This window comes from Kogia breviceps, chromosome 14 (genome assembly GCF_026419965.1).
Source record: "Kogia breviceps isolate mKogBre1 chromosome 14, mKogBre1 haplotype 1, whole genome shotgun sequence".
Lineage (NCBI taxonomy): Eukaryota > Metazoa > Chordata > Mammalia > Artiodactyla > Physeteridae > Kogia > Kogia breviceps.
This window is the reverse complement of record NC_081323.1, coordinates 37900789-37917927: the sequence shown is the minus strand read 5'-3', so window position 1 is coordinate 37917927 and position 17139 is coordinate 37900789. Positions and strand designations below refer to the sequence as shown.

The window sequence follows — 17139 nt, the reverse complement described above, 5'->3', positions numbered from 1 at the left end:
TTTAGTTTTTCTAGACCACACTGAAGTGGGAAGAGAGACATCACCTTCCCAATCACCCACTTCAAAGACAGAAATGGAGATGTAAGAGTCACCATCGCTCACCCAGGAAAGTGCTATTCATCCGTGGTCACCGTGGGAAGGTAACAGCACTGCAGGGCCTGCATCCCTTCACATACTTAATCCTTCTAGTATCAGGCCTGTAACAAGCACCTGTTGGGCCAGGAGCCTAGAGAGCCAGCTTCTCACATCTGTATTGCCGTGAGGAAATCATGTGACCTTGGCAAAGTCATTTATTTTCTCTGGGCTGGATTTTTCTCATTTGTCAAGTAGGGGGTTGAATTAGATGCACTGTAAAGAAATTCTCAGATCTGACATTCTGTGCTTTTATGAGATTGTGCAGCTGGTGCTGCAATGGGCTTTGCAGGAGGAAAAAAAAAGAGAAGAAATATGATGATAATATTGCACTCCCCACAGTCACTTATACAGTAATCATCTTGAATTCTTCATAAAGATGAAAGACAGAGAATAATAATGCAAGGTGGTAGAAAATCATGCATGCTGTAGGAATCTGAACAAAACCCTTTCAAGTACTCTTACCCTCTGCCTCAAATCCAGAAGTAGCTAGTCTGCTTTTTCATGAGTTATCCTAAATCTATAGAGCTTTGATCCTTTGGTATACCAGATTCCAACTTCAAAGGATGCTGTAGACTTGGACATCAAAGGTTCTACACTATCTCCAGTTTGGGCTCAGAAGCGTCCCTGGGTGATAGGGTCATTGCTGGTGGTAATTTTGGATGACAGGGCACCCACAGTGACCTTCTATTCATTCTCTACCCAACCAGGGCCTCACCGGAACGTGCTTATGGTCAAGAAAACATACGGCAAACCTTGCTTGTACGTGTGCAACAAAATGGTCCTCTGATGTCTGTAGAGACGGGCGAGGCTGCCACCTCTTAACCTTCCCAGAGTGGCAGAACTCTTGATGTGGATGATGACCACGTGGGTGACAAGAACATCGCAAGCTTAATAAAGATTCACATGATTCATGAGCTGAGGGGAGGGCTGGCTGGCCAGGAGGAACGAGGCCAGGATGGGGGAAAATGCTTAAGCCAGAAAGAGGCCGGCTTCTAGAGGAAGTGCTGGTAGCCAAAGCCTGACTGCTTGGGTCTGGCTCAGCATACTCCCTCAATTCTTGACGTCAGTGCTGTCAAGGTTAGAGCGTGCAGAAGGGCTGGAACTGCACGGAAAACGTCATGTGTGAGACAGGGAGGGGGAGGAAGTGGAGCTGGCGCAGCCAGGGAGGGGCAGGTCTTCCTGCAGGGCTATTTTCACAGCATGGTGAGGACAAGGGAATGAGGAAATATAATTTTGCAAAGAAAAAATGTTAAAAGAAAAGAGACAAAGCGTCACCATCACGTATGCGCACAGAACGGAATATTGACTGCAAAGAATAAATAATTGTTTTCATCCTGTTGCCGAAAAGGGCTGGTGCTCTCCAACTGTTGACTGCTATCTTTTCACTATTTCTTTTCTGATTACCCCGAAAACTTTTGTAAGTTGTTAACTACTTTTGATAGGCATTAGTTACAAATGGAAGTTCTGGAGCCAGACGTCTTGAGACAAAACCCCAGTCCCCATCACTTCCAAACTGTGGTCTGGATACTTTACCTCCCTATTTCTTAGTTTCGTCATCTCTAAAATAGAAATAATAACAGCTTACACCTCGTAAAGTTATTATGAGGATTATATAAGATAATGCATGTGAAGCACATAGAAATTCAGTCTTATTTATTATAAAATTTTCAACTCAGATAAAAATGCAGCAGTTTCTGGACATCCAATAACATGCAAGAAAAATGGATGGAGATTGTGAGAGGTTTAAAAAGGTATACACAAAGCCATTCTTTATTTACAAAATAAGGAGGGAGCCATCCAGAAGTAAAAAAAAGTGAATAAGACACATATCCAAGGCAAAACAGAAAACAAATACAACCAAATAGAGATTTTCATTAAATAGAGGGATAGTAGGTAGATCCTTTTTCAGAATGTATAAAAAGGAAATACAGTTTGCTGAAAATAAATTTTAAGGGGGAAAAGAGTATCCCCATATTCTTTGATTTAGACAGCACTTCATATGTCATTTAGTTCGAGCTTTTGCTTATTACAGGAATCATTTTTATAACCTCTCTGACAGCTTTTCAGTCAGTGAATGATTCTTTCATGTGGCTCATCATTCACTCGCTCATGAAACATTCTGTTCCATTTCTGAACAGCTCTATTAGGAAAGATGAGCAAAAGCTACCTGGAGAAGTATTTGTGGCAAAAAAAGACAAAGGATTAATACTGTTAACTTATGAATAGCACAATTGTAGTACTTCTATTTCTAGAAATAGCAGATTGAGTTATTTGTATCAAAATTTTTCTGTTGAAAGCAATGAGAAAATTCTGAATAAAACAGTTTAAAAGAATTCTTATAAACTGTCAAAGAAGTGATAAAATAGTAAAGATTTGCCAGGTCAAAATTGTAGGGAAAATTGCAACCCAAGAGATAAGCAAAAAAGAGTTTGATTTTGCCAAAACCAACACATGTGAGCTTTGGTTTTGAGATCTTTAGCCTTGCAAGAAAATTGAGGAAAGAACCAAACCCAGAGCCTTCTTAGGCTTTGGAATCATCAACTTAATTAGAAATCCAAGGAGTGCAGATTCAGAAAAGGGTAAGCAAAAATGAGATGGCACTTGCTTGGATTTGCCAACAAAGTTGCAATTCCTGGTGCTCCTTAAGAAAATACAGACACAGACACACACACACACACACACACACACACACACACACACACACACACACACAGAGTCAAGTTAATTAAAGTAGCACTAGCCTTGGTAATAATAATAAGCAGATGGAAGAAGTAATGTAAATTCTCACTAGAGAAAGATGCTGTTCTCACAGACCTTAAAATAATTCTGTGAGAATTATTTTCAAGTAAAATGAGAAACACAAATTCAAGGATTTCCAATCACCCAAGGAAACAAGGAACCATGAGCAAGAAACAACAAAAATTAAAAATTAAAAAAGAAAGAAAGAAAGAGAGTGAGGAAGAAAAGAAGCAAATGTCAAAAATGTCAGATACTGGAACTATTAGATACAGGTTATAAAAGTTGTGTTTGCTAGATTAAAAAAAATTAAAACCAAATTTGAAAATATCTTCAAGGAATAGTATAGTAGTTTAAGATGTGATCTAGAGTATTTTAAAAACCAACATTTCTAGAATTAAAAATATAATAATTAAAAGTTTAACATATGAGTTTAAATGTAGATTAGATGTAGTCTAAAAGAAAATTAGAACTAGAAGAACCCTTAGAAGAAATGATCCAGGCTGTAGCATGGAAAGACAGTAGATGAAATACAGAAGGGAAATCTGGACATAAAAAGGATATTGAAAAGGTCTAATATAGCTTTAATTGGAGTCTTACTGTTGAAAGAGACTATGGTAGAGAGATAATATTTGAATAGATAATAACAGAATTTTTCAGAACTGATGGAAGTTAAAATGTAGAGATTTGAAAAGCCTAAAAAATCTCTAGCAAGATAAATAAAAAAAGCATTTACACTTAATCATCCCATGGTGAAATTGCAGAACTCCAAAGAAAAAGAAAAATCTTGAAAATAGAAAATAGAGATTACATTTAAGGAAAGGACTAACAGCTGATTTCACCATAACATTGAAAGCCAATAGCAAAGGAAAGATGTCTTTAATGTGCTAGAAAAGGGAACTGTTAACCTGAAAATCTATACCCAGTAAAAAAAAAAAAATCCTTCCAAGTGAAGGCAAAATTAAATTATCTTTGCCACCAGCAAACCTACACTAAAGGAAATACAAAAGAATAATCTTAAGGCAGAAGCAAGAACCCAGAGAGAAGAGCCAAAGTGCTCAAGGGAATGAAGAGCAGAGAACATAGTGGATATGGGGATAAATCAAACAAAATAACAATAACTAAACTTAATAATAAGGAATCAAAGATCAAAAGAGAATTAAAATACAAAATAACATTAACAGATTAACTTGGAATGGGATAAAAAGGAATTAAAGTGTTTTCATGACCTTATATTTTCTAGGGTGTAATAAAGGTATTAATCAATTTTATACTTTGATGAGTATTCATGTTTTAATTTCTAGAGCATAATTTCCAAATTAGTAAAAGGAAAAATTAGAATAAAAAATAAATCAAAAGATTACAGCAGAGAGGGAAATGAAGCAGAACAGGTAGGAGAGAAAGAAAATAAAGAATAAGATGGTATATTTTAAACATAAGTACATTAGTAATTGTTTAAATCTAAGCGGATAGATTGAACAGTTAAAATAAAAGAATATTAGCTTGGATTAAAGAACATTCCAATGAAATCTGGTGTATAGCATAATTCCTGGAGGAGGGGCACTCACACCATAGTTTATGAAGAAGTTATCCTCTGAAGTTGTGCAGTGCACATCCTGTGTAGTCCTGAATCCAACTGTAGAAAAGATGAAAATAAAAAGATAGAAAAATAGCTATTAAGTGAGCATGAAACAAAGGATAGCTGGTGTAGCTATACTAATATTAAACACAATAGATTTAAGTCAAAAGACATAGAGAATCACTTTAGAATGATAACAAGTTCAATTCATAGGAAGATGTAATGACTTTAAATATCCATACACCTAATGATAGAGATTCAAAATATGTAAATGAGAAATTGATGGAGCCACAAGAAGACATAGTCAATAAGAGAACCAAAAAAGATACAAGCACTCATATAACAGACTTTAACATACCTCTCCCAGGGATTGGAAGACCAAGCCACCCAAAAATAACCACTCAGGGTCTTATCATCTCTCTCTCAATAACTTGTAGAACTACAGGAAAAAAATCAATAAAGAAAAGAACAGAGGTTGAAAATTAATAAACTAGACATCCACTACAATGAGTTAATAAACTTTCATAAAGTAGAAGAAAGCAGTCAAAACGGTAAGAGCAGGATAGAGGAGATCAACATAGCTGAAATTTGGTTCCTTGAAAAGACAAAATTTAAAAACATCTGGCAAATTAATGAAAAAATTAAAAGAGAAAAAAGGAAAGAAGGCCCAAATAATCAACATCATGAAAGAATGAGTCATCATACCCATAACATTGGAACATTGTTAAGAAGATGTTATGAGCACTTCCATCAATGAAAGGAAATGGAAATTTTATATAAAATTCACAAAATCTTAGAAAAATATAATATATAAATCTCTCAAGAAGAAACATAAAACCTGATTTATCTCACAACTTTTATATCTCCTTAATGGAAAACTAGAATGGCTTAAATTTTAGAAGCAATTGTGCAAGGTCTTCAAAATCTTCATGCACTTTTACCCAACAGTCTCAATTCTTAGAAACTTTCATAAGAAATTGCGCCTAACTGCACAATCTTGTGGCACAAACGTATTTCACAGAGTTATTTATACAAAAAAGAAAATTGAACCAAATCTTATGTAAAACTATTGCTGAACATCTAAGGAGATAGAGTCAAATGAGCCAAAAACATTTTTTTTCGCCAGTCTTCTCATTGGAAATATGGGAGATCTCTTTCTGTTTCATTTGTATTTTATTTGGGCATATACAATAAATGTCCAGCAATAGAGGCATTCATTCAGTAAATCATGGTACGATAGTATGAAATACAATGAAGTTTTTAGAAATGATCATTTTGTGGTAAATATACTGATATGGAAACTGTTTTTAAATACCTTGTTATATGTTAAAAAAAAAAAGAACTTATAAAACAGTATATATGGTGTACTGCCATTTGGAAAAAATATATATGATCTATGACTATATGGAGAGAGACACATTTATATAAATACAGAATGAAATCTAAGCAGATAGACAAAAAAGAAAAGAAACGAAAAGGATATTTCTGAGTGGTAAGATTATAGGTAGGTTAACTTTTACTTCTTTCTCTCTTTTGGGTCAAAGCAAATTACAAGCCCAACCTAGGTTAAAGGGGTAGGGGACTTGATTTCATCTTTTGATGGAAGGAAAGAGTGTGGATCAAGAAGGCAGTGGAGGATTGAGGCCTCTTTTCTATGCTCGAAAACATACTTTAGCAGAGTGTGGAGTTGCTCTTGAAAACTAGTCAAGGGGATTGAAACACTGATACAGCAAATGGCTCCCACCATGGAGCTGTCTTATCATTGAGAGGTGTAATGCCTTCAACCCTGAGATCTGGCTTCTAATGAAATTTGAAGATGATCAACATATTGAAAACTAATTTTTAAAAATTATTAAAATTGTGTGAGTCCCTCAACAAGATAATTTTAAATAGAAAGTTAGTCGTCATTTCAAGTCCTTCACTACTCAGGGTCTGTCAACTCTTTGGTGCTCTACCACGATCACACTTTAAATTCCACTCCTTCAAATGATATAATTGATATCATACCATTATGTAGCATTTTACAACCTCTTGATACATAGTCCTTTATTACTGATTTTTAAAAGGAAATTCTAAATAAAATGAGTTATCAATAATGCAAATTTAAATCAGATATATGAAAAGTTCCTGACATGTGGCAGTTAATGAATATGAGCTAATACTGATAAATAACTTTAAACAAAGTTCTAAAATTTATTAAAAATTTCTTTTTAAAGATATAGAAGAAAGAAGAAAAGATTTGAATCCCTGAATCAGCAGTAAAAGAACTGGACATAAAATTTTGAAATTACAGATATGGGATTTGTTGTCTTATAGAATTGAAATATTTCACAGAAGAGAGAAATATTCTTTTATTTAATATATTTATCAATTGCAGGGTTTCTTATGTCCTCTCAACAGTTTGCTGCAGTCAACTACAAGGACAGAAGTTTATATGCATGGTGCCTTATACACAAATATTATCCAAAAAGGGAATCATGGTTATATGTAGTATTGTCTGCAGTACTTAAAGAAATTATCACGAGTTTTGGGCTCCATGTTAGAACAAAAAATCCGAGTTGGGGGAGTGGGGCTCAGACAGTGGTATTTTCTGAAAGCTCTTTCAGTGACTCTCATATGCAACCCAGGGTTTAGAATTACTGATTTAGGCAATTTTGAAAACCCAAATGTCCTAGAGAGGAGAGAGACCTCTCATTGATGAGGCTATCCTTGAATACCCTTAGGAAGCAGGCAATTATTTTAGGGAGCTTTACCCCTTGGGCATAAGTTCTCTTGATTGTATGAGAGGAAATAAAGGGCCAGATCAGGATAGGCTGACAAGGCACAGTGTCCTAGAAAGTTAGGTCAGGCTTCAGAGAGAAACCGAGCTTTATAGGGAAGCAGGCTTAGTAACAGCAAAACCAAGAATGATCTGTTGTAATGCTTAAGACAGAGCTTCTTATTTCAGAGAACAGAATTTTCACTACTCTGGGGACTCAGGACCCCAAGTCCATTTGTGATCAAAGCAACTCAGTTACTAGTTCCGCTGGATTTGGGGTTAATACTGCCAATGAACCTTATTTATCAGTTATACAGTGACCATTAATTTTTAAACTGTAATGTTTTTGAAATTGCAAGGCATTTTGTCATCAATGAGTACACTTAGTGTAGTATTCTTTTCCATTATTACTAAACTGATGGTCTGTCTGAAAATTTATGACATCTTAGATTCAGGGAAACATGGTGTTTGGTGTTTCGAGTTCTCCAGAACTGGGCTTGTGGGTAAGACCTGGCATTAGAGTTAGCTGTGAGAAGAAAGAGATCAGAACTGAAATGACAGAGCATAACACAGTCAAGACATTCAACAAGGACTGCTTCTAGTTCTTAAAATCGTGTGCTCTAGTATGAGAAATAGGCCAAGAATAGTGATGTACCCTGAGAATATTGTCCAGCAAATACAAAGTGGTTTGTTCATGAGACCACTTTTCCAACTGCTCACGCCCTCTGTTGGTGGTAGGCAGAGTAGATAAGTGTCCTAGCAGTTTGCTTTTATCTTTCAAAGTCTGTAAATTGGAAGGTGGAAAGTTGAGGGGTTTCACTGCCAAGTTCTGTGGAAAACACTATATGGTTTAAAAATCTAAAGGATCAAGGTTGAAAAGGACTAGGGAAGGATTAATGGGCTGCAGTTGGGGCTTAAAGAATTTCAATAGGTAAAGAGAGGGCTTTTCAAGGGCTAATGAATGTGAAACTCTTGAGGGGAAAAGAGTAAGGTGCATTCCTGGCACAATGCCTTGTCTGGAACATCTCCTGATTCAGACCTGGAAGTCCTTACTTGGTTAATCCAGGCCTCATTTGAAAAGGCAAGAATCTACTTGCAAACAGTTGAAATGTGACCATATGCTTTCTCCCTGCTATTCCCTCCTGATGCAGAATTGGAGCTTAAGCCTCTCTGAGAGTTTTCGATCACAACTGGAGCTTCATGCCAACATTTCTTAGCCATAGAGACCCATTTCTCATCTTGCAAAACTTGTGCCAGAAAAGAACTCCCACCCGCTTGCAGAGCAGTTCTGGCACAGACAGACCCCTGAGGGCACAGAGCTGGATAACAGAGGGAGAACTGTATACATCCTCTGATTCTTGAAGGGTGGGGAGGTGTTTCTGGTGCTATCCTTCCAGGGGGAAGAATCCCACACACTGAGGATAATTTCTAGGCATGCCAAGTAATGGGGCAAAATTGAATTGGACTCTCCTATCTTAAATCTAATTCATCTTCCTCTGCCATGTACTCACTCCACTAAAATATGGCATTAAAATTCCAGCACTTTACTTTGCACTTTCCACAACCTCCTATAATCAGCAGTAATCTGATCTACTAGTTCATAAAATCCTAATATGGAATGACTTAGAAAAATGACAGAAATTGGTCCTCAGCAAATGAGTAACAAGACATCAACTTGGGAGTATTAGATGCCAACAGTAGAGAAGCAGTATCCAAGGGATAGAATTATTATTATTATTATCATTATTATTACTATTGGATTTGTTGCATTGTGACTAAAAATCCATCCATTGTGTTAGTTGTTAGTGGAATTACACGCTCCTTGAGCACGTTTAAATATTCCTTGGGAATGATTTGGAATATTGTTTTCTACAGAAATAGTATTGCTTAAATAGGTCTGTAACTGTCAGCAACTCATATTTAATTCTGAATTTGTTCTGGCTTCTAATTTTACATTCAGGTGTCAGATCTGCTATAGTCTGGGGAAAAAAAATGTTTCCTTCGAAACTAAAACCCACCCCATCATTGATTCCAACTCACCTTACAGCTTTAGGATAGAAGTACACAGGATTGTGTTAGCTGTACAAGGGTATGTTTTATTACTTCTTTAAAACTAAGTTCCTCAGGCTTCCCTGGTGGCGCAGTGGTTGAGAGTCCGCCTGCCGATGCAGGGGACGCGGGTCCAGGAAGATCCCACGTGCCGCGGAGCAGCTGGGCTGGTGAGCCATGGCCGCTGAGCCTGCGCGTCCGGAGCCTGTGCTCCGCAACAGGAAAGGGCAGCCACAGCAGTGAGAGGCCCGCGTACCGTAAAAAACAAACAAACAAACAAACAAAAAACCCAACTAAGTTTCTATTGGAATCTTCTCCTCCCCATCCCGAGTGAGAAAATCCCAGACAAAACTTCTCTTGTATTTACTTGCTTTGTCCATGCCAGAACTACAAAAGGAGAAATCATATTCTGGCAACGGTTGTCCTGAGAGGGAGAAATAAGTTAACATGTTGAAACATTTAGAAATATACCACGAGGGACTTCCCTGGTGGCACAGTGGTTAAGAATCCACCTGCCAATGCAGGGAACACGGGTTCGAGACCTGATCCCAGAAGATCCCACATGCCGCGGAGCAACTAAGACCATGCGCCACAACTACTGAGCCTGCAAACCACAACTACTGAGGCCACGTGCCACAACTACTGAAGCCTGTGCGCCTAGAGCCCTTGCTCTGCAACAAAGAGAAACCACTGCAATGAGAAGCCCGCACACTGCAACTAGAGAAAGCCCATGCGCATCAACAAAGACCCAACACAGACAAAAATAAACAAATAAATAAATAAATAAATTTTAAGAAAGAAATATACCATAAATATTTATGTATTATGGGGTGTTTATATGTGCATATACATATATATGTTTATCTTGCAATGATAGCATAAGAGCCAAGATTCCTACATACTATACAACTTAGATTTATTATCAACTCTAGTTTTATGACATTGACTAGAAAGGATGGACTAGAAATAATGGTCCCCTTTAACTTTAGATTGCATGATTTTATAATTTTTATATATTCATATTTTTCTATAATTTGTATATATTATGACCGACTTAATAAGGTGGAGAATATGGGCAGGTCATGTGCATACTTTTCTTTTCCTCCTGAAGGCCACGTGTGTAAGACTGTATGCAAGAGTACGCTTCTAAAGATTTTGTACATAAGTGATTGCAACAAGATGACCATTGATGTCCAGGTACGTTTCGAAAGGACAGGAAATTATTTTATGCTTTTTTATATTCCTTATAGTATTTATTTCATTGCTTTGACTATTAAATATCTAGGAAATGACTGATTAAATAAAGGAAGAAAGAAACGAATGAGTGAATGAAAAAATATGTTCATATAAAATAACGTGTATGAAATCTACAATAGGAAGTAGTCATATAGTAAATATTTTAGGCTCTGCAGTCCATAGTCTCTGTCGCAACTACTCACCTGCTGCTTTAGAGCAAAAACAGCTATAGACAATGTGTAAACAAATGAGTGGGGCTGTGTTCTAAGAAAACTTTATTTACAAAAATAGTCTGTGGTCTTAATTCAGCCGGTGAGCTATAGTTTGCCAATCGCTGATCTAAAGCATCCAGGGCAATCCTTATTCTCAAAATAACTGACTAACTTATAGGTATTTTAATGATTTGCAAGACTGCATGAAAATGTCAGCTCAGAGGAAATACTTCTCACTCAAACTGGTGAGCCATCAATACACAGATGGTGTATAGGACCAGCCAGACTTTTGTACCTCATCTCCTCACTGTCACTAAATTCCTACTGGCCTTGCTGAATTTTATGTGCTTTTCCCATTTCCGGGCTAAATGAAGGAAAGGGGATAGATGGCATAAGAGGACATTACATGCGACTGCAGGCAGCCCAAATTGTCCACCCGTTAGTCACTTTGGATTTCCAGTGGGGTGAATGCTGCATTCATGAATGCCCAGAGACAGCCCGGGCAAGGTCCAGACAGTCTGCTGGCAGAAAGAAAGCTGAAAGCAAAGGAAAGCCTGTGTTGATTGTCATCTGTAGTTATGAGTCTGAGAAATAGTAGCTATGAATCAGCCTGTCTGAGGCTCTGCTGTCTTTATTTGCACCAGTAAGGAAGATAATATTTTAAAAAGCTTTTAGGAATAAAATGAGCCTTAACCACTAGAGAGAAGAATCAGTCTGCAGCTATATTGCCTCGGGGCCTAATGATGATTCATTGTAAAATTAGACCAATTAAGCATCCTCCCCCAGTTCTGTAGTCTTGAGAGAATTAGATAAGACCATTGGTTCCCTTTGACTCATGGAATCCTAAAACAAAAGGGATCCCAGAGATCTTCTGGTCATAGGGTCATGGAATGTTTGAAGAATAAGACATCTCACTGGAGAGCTGGTCAACACTTTTATTGACAGATGAGGAAACTGAGGACTGGTGAGGTAATTGATGTCCAGTGATTCATAGCTAGTGGGTGGTGAAGGGAGAACTTGAACAGGCATTCTCGATTCTGGGTTGATAGATTCATTGGTTAACTCATTAATACAATTACTATTCATTCAACCAATGTACTTTACACATGAATTCTTAAAGCGATTTTATCAGAGAATCCTTTTTGGTTTTTCACAAGGATCAGAGAAGATAAGCATTCCTAAGAACCTACTTCAGGAATGCTGTGATTATTACTCCATACCCTCAAGCCCTTGCAACACCCACATGTCCACTTTACAGGTGAAGAAAATGAGATCCAAAGAGTCTAGGCTGTTCACTCCTGGGTTTGTCTGCATATTAGAATGACCTAGGAATCTTTTAAAAATCCCAAAGCCTATGCCACATCCAGACCAATAAATCACAATTTCTGGGGCAAGGCAGAGACACCATATTTTTTGAAATTTCCCAGGTGATTTCAATGGGCAGAAAGTTTTGGGAACCACTGGGCCAGGTGATATCTTATGTTATACCTCGTGTGGGAAGACTCATTATCCATTGTGGGAAAAAAAACTATCTGGGGACATGAGAAGAAATGAAATAACATTTCTCAAAAGGAGGCCCTGCCTCATACACACATACACACACACACCCATAGAGTAGTTCTGAAGAATAAATGAACCAACATAGGTAAAAGTGCTCTAGGAAACCAAGGGAGTTATAGTATATAGCACACTTTTATATTAAGCAATCCTCAAATTTCAATTAGCTCTGAATGTTGTTTTATCCAACTATTTATTTGGAAGAATTATTCAGAAATTTGAGAATCAGTAAATTTTCTAAAGCACTTGTTTTGAAAGTAGTCCTAAAATTGATTGCTTCTTCTTCTGACATTTCTAATATTGCAGCTCTAAGATGACATTTTGATTGGAGTCTATCTGGAGTCTATCCTAACTTAGCAGACCACCTGCTCTGCCTTTCTGAAAGCTTTACTGTAGACGCTCTTCAAAGACGGCAGCTGTAGTTCGGGTTCATTCACACTTTATATGAAGTAACTTACTTGGGCTTGCTTGAAAACTAAAACCTAAAAACCATTTTTAGAAGAAATTGTGTTTATACTATATTTTAAAATGTAAAGTTATTTTGCAAATGTAATGAATCAAAGAAGATGCTGGATATGTCATAATTAAGCTCCTTCTTAACTTGATGCTTTTGCATAAAAAATTTATTACCTTATACCACTGAAATACCATATATAATATTCTCTTGGGTTTTCTTTATCAAATCTTCCCCTACCAGCCTCAGTCGTACAGTAGGTGACTTTGGTATAATAAGCTAAAGTGGAAGATTATGATATACCATTAAATGTTTCCACTGGAAAAAAATTCCAGATGCATTTTTAAGGTGGTTGTTTCTGGATTGCAGTTTTGGTGCCTTTCAGAACTTTCCTCAGGTCCAGATGAGCTCTCTGGTCCTCACTCCCCTGGCTCATTTCTGTTTCCACAATTTGCCTCCAGCACAGCAGGAGCCCCTGACCCCCGAGTTGCCCATCCAGAACCAATGAACTGTCTCAACATGGTCAAATGCATTCTTTCTCCCAGTGGCTTGAAGTTGCCGTTGCCTGGTGAGTACACTCTTCTTACCTAGATTGTGTTTAACTAGGGTGACTTTAAGAGATTATGGGAGGAGCTAAGTGACTCCCCACTCTCGGCTGCCCCTCCGTGTATTCTCGCCTATCAAAGTTTAGAATGTAAAGCAAAATAAAATATTACAACGCTTCATTCTTATGCTGATATACAAAAATCTCGCTTTCTATAGGAAATCATTTTGTAGGATTTAGGAGAGAAGAGCCAAGAAATGCTTGCTAGGAAAACCAAAGGACAGAGTCAATAGGAAAGAGTTGGAGCGTTTGTAAAAAGAAAACTGCAAAGCATGGAAGATATCTTCTATTGTGGTAGTGACAACCTATCAAAATAAACAGTGATGGCGGTATTTGCTTTTCTGAGACTTGAGCCAGCATTTATATTGATAAAACTTCCGCACTAAACAAAATACAGGCCTATCTATCTTCAGTTTTTACACGTGGGCAGCCTGACATCCCAGCGCATCCATGTGTCCACTGGGTATCTTCATCCTATGGCAGATAGATGTTAATCTTAGAAAGCATATATTCTCAAATACTTCTACTTCTGGAGCACCATGGTAACAAAAATAAATATAGTATTAAAAAATGAATATATTCTTGTGGGTGAGAGTGGAGAAGGACGGAAAGGAAAAAGGGAGACTGAGATACCCCCCGCTAAGAAGACAGAGATAAACAAAAGTAGTCTTTCTACCCACACGTCATGGTCTGTTTATTTTGATTGGTCACTAGGACAATAGAATATATCTTTAATGTTTGGGAATTTTCTTTTTTATGATGGCACTAGCTCTTTCCCTATTGACCCAATCTTGTTTTCAGAGCAAGCATTTGTTTACTCTTCTTTCTTAAATCTCACAACCAGAAATCAGGGAGCTACTAAGTGCTACTGGGTGAAGATAAACTCATGAGACCTACCTTTCTTTTCATGAGACTTATCTTTCAAACACCTCAGATCTTTGTTTCTAAGGACATCCACACTCCTTGTTTTAGAAAATAAGTTCAAGGTTTCTAAGACAGTTTCTTTCTTCAAACATTTTAAGTCATTTTCTTTGGTGGATGTGAAAAATGCAATGGAATACATGAGGACATTGGACTGTTTTAGCATTACTGTCAAAATACTGCTTGAAAATTCTGATTCACCACTCCTTATGGGACTGGTGGCACTGGTTTTCTGTTGTTTCTTTGTGTTTGTGTGCCCGTGCATGTGTGTGTGTGTGTGTGTGTGCGTGTGTTTTTTCTAGCTTGTTCATCTAGAAGTTTTATTTCCTTTCATCGTCCAGGGCAAGGACATCATTAGAGATTCCAATGAGACAAATCCATACCACGATCAACGAACTAGGGATATTGACCTCATTTCTTATTGCAGAAGGCAAATCCATGCTGTTTTCTTATACTGCTGGGTCATCGAAAGGTGACTTGTTTTTTTATTTACTGTTCTTCCTGTCGGGTCCAGGTCAGGCAGGGACCGTCCTGGTGTCTGCATAATGATAACTGAAGCCCATATCCCTGCCTTGGACACATGTGCAGCTTTTCTTTTTCTCTTTTGCTGCAAGGAAACCTATGGAAGATGCTCTTCTAAGAGATTATGGCACCTGAGAACTGGTAACTTTTGTCCAGCTCCTTTTTTTTTTTTTTTTTTCTGGCTGCGCAGCACGGCATGTGGGATCTTAGTTCCCCGACCACGGATCCAGGGATGGATGGAACAGGTGCCCCCTACACTGGGAGCACAGAGTATTAACCACTGGACCGCCAGGGAAGTCCTGTCCAGCTCCTTGTACTCTGGCCCTGATTTTGGGGGGGCGGAAGTCAGCCCCTCTGAACTTTCAAGGAGTTAAAGGAAAACCACTGAGTGAGCCTTTAAAGAGGACAGGAAGGTCTAATCCACATGCATCCCTATCTGCTTTGATCATAAATCCCCACGCACATTTATTTGTACTATATGTCCCTGTCTGACATGGGAAACAGACATTAAAAATAATTTGGCTTCTTGCTGGGGTCTATGAATTTAAGTGATATGAATGTGCTTGTTCATTTTTGCAACGATTCATGCTTGAGGGCCTGGGTGCCAGGCATAGCATACAAGGAGTGGCTCTGCCTACAAATTAGCAGGTCAGTCTAGGAATCTGGGAAACAGTTCCAATATTTCTGGAATCACAGAGCACTGAGTTCATATTCCCAGGCTCTGCCACATAATTAACGTGGAACCATGAGCAATGGACTGAACTTCAATAGATCTCAACTTTCTCACTGAGAAACTAAGGAAAATAGTTCCTACCTCACAAGGAGTGAGTGAAACTTAAATGACATACTATACATAGAGGGTCTGGAACAGACTATGTGCTCAACAAAAGTTAATTCCTTTTTTCTTTACATGGTGAGTCTTTTATCCCCCAGTCCATATCCCACCATCTGACCTTATTTTGGTGAAAAACAGCCATGTGGAGAGATTCAAGTCTCTTAGAAGTGGGACCCACCGGTCTTCACCTGCCAACAGACGTTTATCTCCTTGCCTTAAAAGGAGCTCTGTGCTACGTGAAAAGGAGAAAGGGATGCTGCTTCAGACCAGGATGGATTTACTGCTTTCTGCTCCCTGTAATTTGAAGGGTTAATTTGCTTTCATGTTGCTCCCACTGAGAATCACTGTTATTATGGGATGCAGGTTCCCACAAAAATAAAGGGAGACGCTTTTTTTGCAAAGCATAAACTGGCAAGACCATAGTTAATTTCCATGAGAGTCAAGAGAGCAAAACTCTGGGCCAGTCTTTGAATATTCACATGGGACATTTTATGTCCCAGAGACAGTGCTTAAAAGGCAGGAATCCCATACCTTGAATTCACTTTCCCATGAAAGGCTGCAGAAGTTACTGCAGGAAACAAAAAAGCAATTTACCTTTACCCTAAACAATCCTCCCCCCCTACCCTTTCTCCAATCTCCTCTTTCCCACTCCAGTTCACTACCTGAAAAATTCTAGCACTGGGAGGGAACTTTAACTCTTTATTACTCAAAGGGTAGACCACGGACCATAGCTTTGGCCTCACCTGGGAGCTGGTTAAAAGTGCAACGTCTTGGCCCCTACCCCAGACATACTGAATCAGAGTCTGCATTTTCATAAGATCCTCAAGTATTCCCCTGCTCCCTGGAGTTTGGGAAACAGACCTTTAGCTGGCATCCGTGTGCTCGGGCCACATAAAGCTATGTTTCTGAATTGTGGAAATGCTGCTCAAAGCCCTATTTGTTGTCTATCTTTTATCTCTATTTTCCTGATGTAAAAAATCTTTAGCACAAAGGAAGGCAATAACACCAAAACCTCCACGTGGAAAATTTAGACTCAGAGAGTTTTCGAACTGTGCATTATTTACTGTAGGTCTTCTGTTATATTCAGGCCCACTGGAAACATTCCCGTACAGGTAACAGTATTTTTGGCTATTAATTAATGTCATTGTCTAGTGAGGATCGTATCATTCTTACTTGTGAGTAGCACAGGACAATTTTGAAAACTATACTTCACTTTTGTTTTCTTGCAGCAGTGGTTTTATACAGGCCTCTGGGTAAAGCAGATACTGTTGGGCTGACCTAAACTATACCAAGAAAACCAAAGGGTGAAAAAAAATCCAAATAAAATTTAAACACCGGTGTTAGAGATACTTTGGAAAATGTCAAAGGTTTGGGTTTTTTTGTTTGTTTGTTTTTTCATTTTTTTGTTGTGGCTGTTTTTTTCAACTAAGACAAGGATGGGAATTAATAAAATAGTGTCACATAGGCAAAATATACAATTAATGTCTAAGTATAATCACATCATGACATGTAACTATATCATGAAGTCATGGTATTCTGAC

General features: G+C 38.0%; 1 long non-coding RNA gene across 1 annotated transcript in view; it reads left to right on the top strand.

Annotated features, from left to right (window-relative positions):
• LOC136792481 (uncharacterized) overlaps nt 1–10416 on the top strand; it is a 55438-nt gene extending 45022 nt beyond the window's left edge. The window contains exon 4 of the long non-coding RNA XR_010836323.1: nt 10369–10416. This is a non-coding gene — a long non-coding RNA (uncharacterized lncRNA). The remainder of the gene's footprint in view (nt 1–10368) is intronic.
• The last annotated feature ends 6723 nt before the right edge of the window (nt 10417–17139 follow it).